The sequence below is a fragment of the Rhinatrema bivittatum genome, chromosome 4 (genome assembly GCF_901001135.1).
Source record: "Rhinatrema bivittatum chromosome 4, aRhiBiv1.1, whole genome shotgun sequence".
NCBI classification, from domain to species: domain Eukaryota; kingdom Metazoa; phylum Chordata; class Amphibia; order Gymnophiona; family Rhinatrematidae; genus Rhinatrema; species Rhinatrema bivittatum.
The window spans coordinates 402015690-402022034 of record NC_042618.1 but is presented as its reverse complement, the minus strand read 5'-3'; positions in this window follow the sequence as shown (position 1 = coordinate 402022034).

Genomic DNA, 6345 nt, shown 5'->3' with positions numbered 1-6345 from the left:
CTCCCGGGCCTGCACATCCAGATGATAATACCTGGAAAAGGTGTGTAAGGGGAACCATGCCACAGCTTGGCAAATGTCGACAAGAAAACAAAGAGGCGATCTATAATAGCCGTCAGGTAAACACAAAGGGATAGATGCCTTGATCTTTTTCAATACTTTTTATTGAAGCAGAGACGTATTCATAAAAATGCCCGACTCAGGCCGAGTTTCGCAGCTCAACAGCTGCTGCCTCAGGGGCTCAGACACTCCAAAGTCATGAATAAAATACAGTGGTGTAGCATCATCCAGTAAACAGTAATTGTATATCAGCAATACAAAAACAACTGTGCTTTACCTCTTCTTCGTCTTCTAAAACCTTCTTATTCTCTGGCTCTCCATCAACTTTAGTCCTTCAAAACAGACCTGCAGCTACTTCCCGCATAATGCCTTCAAACGCGTAATGCGTAAGACGAAGAAGAGGTAAAGCACAGTTGTTTTTGTATTGCTGATATACAATTACTGTTCACTGGATGAAACTACATCACTGTGTTTCACTTATGACTTTGGAGTGTCTGAGCCCCTGAGGCAGCAGCTGTTGAGCTGCGAAACTCGGCCTGAGTCGGGCATTTTTATGAATACGTCTCTGCTTCAATAAAAAGTATTGAAAAAGATCAAGGCATCTATCCCTTTGTGTTTACTTAAATGTCAACAAGAGACAACAATCTAACTTCTGCCCATGATACTGCTTGAGCCCTAGCCTGACTAGGTAATGGCTTCCCAGCATCCACATATGCAGCTGAGACTACCTCCATAATCCAATGAGCCACTGTAGCACGCAAGGCTGGCTCTCCCTGCCTAGTACCACCATAAAGGATAAACAGGTGATCTGACTTCCGCAAAGGCTCAGTAGCTTCCAGATACCTGACAATATGCCTCTTGATATCCAAGGGTCGCAAAAGACAACACTCCTCTACATCTCGCTTTCTGTCCAGATACAGCAGGGAAATGGACTGATTCAAGTGAAACTCAATGACCACCTACAGTAAAAAAGAAGGAACAGTACGCAGCTGTACTGCCCCCGGAGTCACCTGAAGAAATGGATCCTGGCAAAACAAGGCCTGCTGTTTGGAAACCCTACACGCAGAACAAATTGCCACAAGGAAAACCATTTTCAAGGTCAGCAACCGCAAAGACAGAGTATGTAGTGGTCAAAAAAATCCAAAACCAAATTAAGACTCCATAGGGGCACCAGAAACCACAAAGGAAGATGAAGATGTTTCACTCCTTTCAGAAAATGGCCACATCAGGATGAGTTGACAAGGATCCGCCATTTAACTGACCCCTGAAACAGGCGAGAGCCGCTAGTTGTATTTTTAAGGAATTGACAGCCAAGCCATTATTCAAGCCATCCTGCAAAATTCCAAAATTAGCATAATCCTGAACAAGGAAAGGAAGAGTACCTCGATCCTCACACCAGGCCTCAAACACTCTCCAAATCCGCACATAGGACAAGGAAGTGGAGAACTTTCGAGCTCTTAGCAAGCTGGAAATCACTGCCACAGCGTATCCACGTTTCAGCAAGCGAGCCCTTTCAAGGGCCATACTGTAATACAAAATAGAGTTGGATCTTCATGAAGAACAGGTCCCTGCTGCAACAGGTTCCTGTGCACTGAAAGTCAAAGAGTCAAATCCACCAGAAGCCTCCACAGATCTGCATACCACAGTTTCCTGGGTCAATCTGGAGTGACCAAGAGCACCATCCCTTTGTGGTGTTTGATTCTTTGAATCAGTCTACCCAACATGGGTCATGGAGGAAAGGCATGCAGCAACTTGCCTTCCGGCCACTCCTGCTCTAGATCATCAATCTCCAATGACTTCCTCCTGCGGCTGAAGAAACACGGAACTTTGGCATTGCACAAAGTCACCAACAGATTTAGGTACAGGAGACCCCAGTGATTCTGAATCAGCTGAAATGCCTCGTCTGTCAACGCCCACTCTCCTGAGTCCAGACTCTCTCTGCTGAGAAGGTCTGCATTTACTTTGTCTTTGCCCACAATGTGCAAGGCTGAGAACATCTGGAGATGCACCTCTGCTCATTCTCAGGCCAATACAGTGCAGTGCACTCCGACAGAGCGCACTGTTAGTCTGCTCTTGGATGCGCGTTTTCCCTTACCCCTTATTCAGTAAGGGGAGGAAAATGCGCGTCCAACCCGCGGCACCTAATAGCGCCCTCAACATGCAAATGCATGTTGATGGCCCTATTAGAAATGCGCACGGGATACAGAAAGTAAAATGTGCAGCCAAGCCACACATTTTACTTTCAGAAATTAGCGCCGACCCAAAGGTAGACGCTAATTTCTTCCGGCACCGGGAAAGTGCTCAGAAAAGCAGTAAAAACTGCTTTTCTGTGCACCCTCCGACTTAATATCATGGCGATATTAAGTCGGAGGTCCTGAAGAGTAAAAAAAGTAAAAAAAATAAAAATAAAAAAAAATTGAATTTGGCCCACGGCTATCGGGCCGAAAACCGGACGCTCAATTTTGCCGGCGTCCGGTTTCCGAGCCCGTGGCTGTCAGCGGGCTCGAGAACTGACACCGGCAAAATTGAGCGTCGGCTGTCAAACCTGCTGACAGCCGCCGCTCCAGGCTAAAAGGAGGCGCTAGGGACGCGCTAGTGTCCCTAGCGCCTCCTTTTCCCTGTTTCTACCGCACCACCTAATTTGAATACTGAATCGCGCACACCGGCAAGCGGCCAGTGCGCGTGCCGGGAGAGCGGGCGTTCATCCGCTCTCCCACGGACTTTACTGAATTGGCCTGTCTATAAGTTGATCTATTTCCTGTGACACTTGTTAGCTCTTGGTACCTCCCTGCCAATTGATGTAAGCCATAGTCATTGCATTGACAGCAATTATTCAGACCAATCAACCCTGCAGCCTATTGCTGAATTGTAAACATGCCAGCCGGACCACCCCAGCTTCCAGCCGATTGCTGTTCCAGAGATACTGCACTCCAGCGCCCTTGTGCTGTCAGCTCCTGAAGTGAGCTCCCCAACCAAGGAGACTCACATTCATTGTCAGTACTAGCCAGTCCGGTGGGGCTATGGAAACTCCTTTTCATAGATGATCTGCCTGCAGCCACTACTGCAGTTGGGAGGAGATCTCCATCAGCAGGTGGAACCAAATTGAATAGTCCTGAGACTTTGGATTCCACCAAGACAGCAGGGATCACTGAAGAGGACAGCATATGCTCCCTCACCCACAGTACCACTTCCAGGATTGCCGTCTTTAAGCCAAGTACCTGCAAATAAGACCATGCAGTCAGGCACAGACTGTTCAACAACAGATGGAGTTGAGCTAGCAACTTCTGAATTTGAGCTTCCAGCAGCCCATCTTCGTGTCAAACTGAACTCCAAGGTATTCCAGCAACTGAGTAGGCTGCACTTGGCTAAGTTCACCACCCACCCAAGCTCCTGCAATAGGGAAATCAACTTGCGAGTCACCAGGCGGCTCTCATTCAGCAACTGGGCTCGAATTAGCCAGTCCAATTACAGACGTACTAGGATTCCATCCTCTCTCAACTCTGCCGTAACTACTACAATTACCTTGGAAAAGATTTTGGGAGCAGTGGCCAGACCAAAGGGCAGCACCCAAAACTGAAATTGGCGCCCCAGAACTGCAAACTGCAGAACACATTACTGTGAAGATACTCTTCGGACAGATCCAGGGAGGTCAAATTCCCCTGATTGCACAGCCATTATAACTGAGTACAAGGTTTTCATGTGAAAATGTTTCACCTTTGGAGGTCCAGGATGTTTATTTGTTTATTTATTTATTTTATTAATTTAAAAAGCATTTATTACCCACCCTTCCTACGTTCAGAGCAGGGTACAATATGAACAAATACAGACTATAGCGACAATGCAGAATCTTAGGAGGAGGGGGAAAGGACATCAGCAGGGTATGAGATCAGATGTGTCAAGGGGTCATAGGAGAAAGAAAGAGGACTAGATAATATACCTTGCGGGAAACAAGTTGCAGGTATTCCATTGTAATCTTAGTTCGGGAATGCTCTCTTGAACAGGAAATTTTTGGGGGCTTTTTTGAATAGAGTTCTTTCTCAGAGACATCTAATTGTCTTTCGTAGGCTGTTCCACAGGAGTGGTCCAGCGGAGAAGAGGACACGTTCTCTGGTTTCCACAAATTGTGTGAGATTTGCGGGTGGAGCCTCTAGTAACATCTGAACTTTCAGGTGGGGGCATAGATTTTAATTGTTGAGGAGATCCATGGGGAGTGGATCAAGGAGTGGACGATCATAGCTAGCTTATATTATATTCAGAAGGAGATGGGGAGCCAGTGAAGAGATTTTAGAATGGGAGAGATGTGGTCTCGCATGTGAGTGCCGGTAAGGATGGGACGAAAGGAGCCCTCCTTCTTTGGCACGATGAAGTAAATGGAATAGCACCCCGTATTTGAGATGTGGACACCGAGACCACAGCCCTCAGACAGAGGAGCCTTATCAATGTACTCTCCACTGCCTGCTTCTTTTGCGGGGAGTGGCAGGGGGACTTTATGAACACATCTCGAGGAACACTGCCTTCATTGGGAGACTCAGGAGCTGCCACTACCCGAGCGCATGTCCCTCCTAGGTTGTCTGGAACGAAAGGACTGAGACTCGCTGAAAGGTCAAGTCCTCTGAAAGATCACTTCTCTATAGCGTTGAGAATACCTAGATCCTCAAGCTCGACCTCTCTTGTGAAAGGAGTGCTACGTCTGTTTCTTATCCTCTAGCAAACGAACTGAAGACTCACCCCACTTACTGGCCAGTTCCTCCAACTCGCTCCTAAATAATGTGAGCCTTTAAAGGGCAATTTGGTGAGGTTAGCCTTGGAGGTCGCATCGGCCAACCAATTTCTCAACCATAACTGATACCTGGACACTACTATAGAAGCCACCCCTTTGGATGAAGTGTGGACCAAGTCATAGTCTGCATCTGCCAAGAAGGCAGCGGCTAGTTCCATAACTGCCCTGCAGCTTACCCCAGAGTCATCAACCTCCTGGGAGAGAAGCAAACAAGAGCAAGCCACCAAGGAACAACAAGAAGCAATCTGCAAGGTCATTGCTTCAAATGCTTGCTTAAGCATAGACTTAATCTTTTTATCATGAGCATCCTTCAAGGCCACTCCTCCTTCCACAGGAATACTGGTCTGCTTGGAGACTGCACACACAAGTGCATCTCCTGCGGCAAAAGTAAGCACTATCTTACCACTGGATCCAGAGGGTACAGGCCTTCCAAAACCCGACCCCCTTTGAAATTAGCCTCTGGTGCACCACACTCAAGATCAATTCTTGAATGGACTCCATCTTGGGGAAAAACAAAAAGCTTTACACAAGAAAACCAAGATGGGATTTCTCTTTGGCTCAGACCCAGAATCTGCCCCAGAATCTGCCCCAGAAACCCCGAGAATTTGCAAGGTCTGGGAGAGCAAAGCTGGCAGTTCACCTCTATGAAAGAACTGTAGCATAGTTCTGTATGGTTCTAATCCTGAAGGAATTTCACCATCTGAAAGAGTCAGGATTGGCACCATGATCCGTATCCTGAAGTCCCGCTGCAGGAGTACTCCGGCTCTTAGCAGAAGGTCCAGGCAAATATTCAAATCAGGAGGCACACTCACTAAGCTACTGTCCCCTGCTGAGAAACCGGTTAGGGGAGGTCCAGATTCAGGCATCGCACCTGAGTCGTCTTTACCCAGCCCTACATCCGGTTGGGAAGAACCAGGTTTAGTGAAATCAGAGGATAAATCTTCCTGAGCCTCCAAACAGCCCTGGCACAAGTTAGTGGGCACTCCTGGCTGAGATGCCCTAATATGACAGGCAGTGCAAAGAGAAAGGCGCTTAGGCTTCTTTGGTATAGGAGCCATTATGACTGACAGTGCACTGAGCTGCAGCCGGAGGCATGTGTCTAGCTTTTTTTTTATATATATACTTCCAACTTAGGTGCCCAAAATTAGGCGTCCAACACCTAGGCATCTCAACAATAAGTGCCCTAAAAAACTTAAGCGTGCAGTACAACCTGTGTGCACAGGAAAGTGTGTGACCACCACAGTGCTGTGTAACTTGGACACAGGCTATAAGCCTTGACTGCGTCCAAAAACTGGGAGCACAACCTGACGCACTGCTAGACGCACACGCTGAATTGACAATCCTGTAGAAGGCAGCCTGAGAAAGTGTGTGAAGTGCTGTTGCAGCCTACCATGTGTAATGCAGCAAAAAAGCCTCAGAGCAGGGCCTAGCCTAAGGAGGCTGTAACCCACCAGGCTGCCTATGTCCCTTAACCTCTCATGGAGCAGGACGAACATCAGAATGGTGCG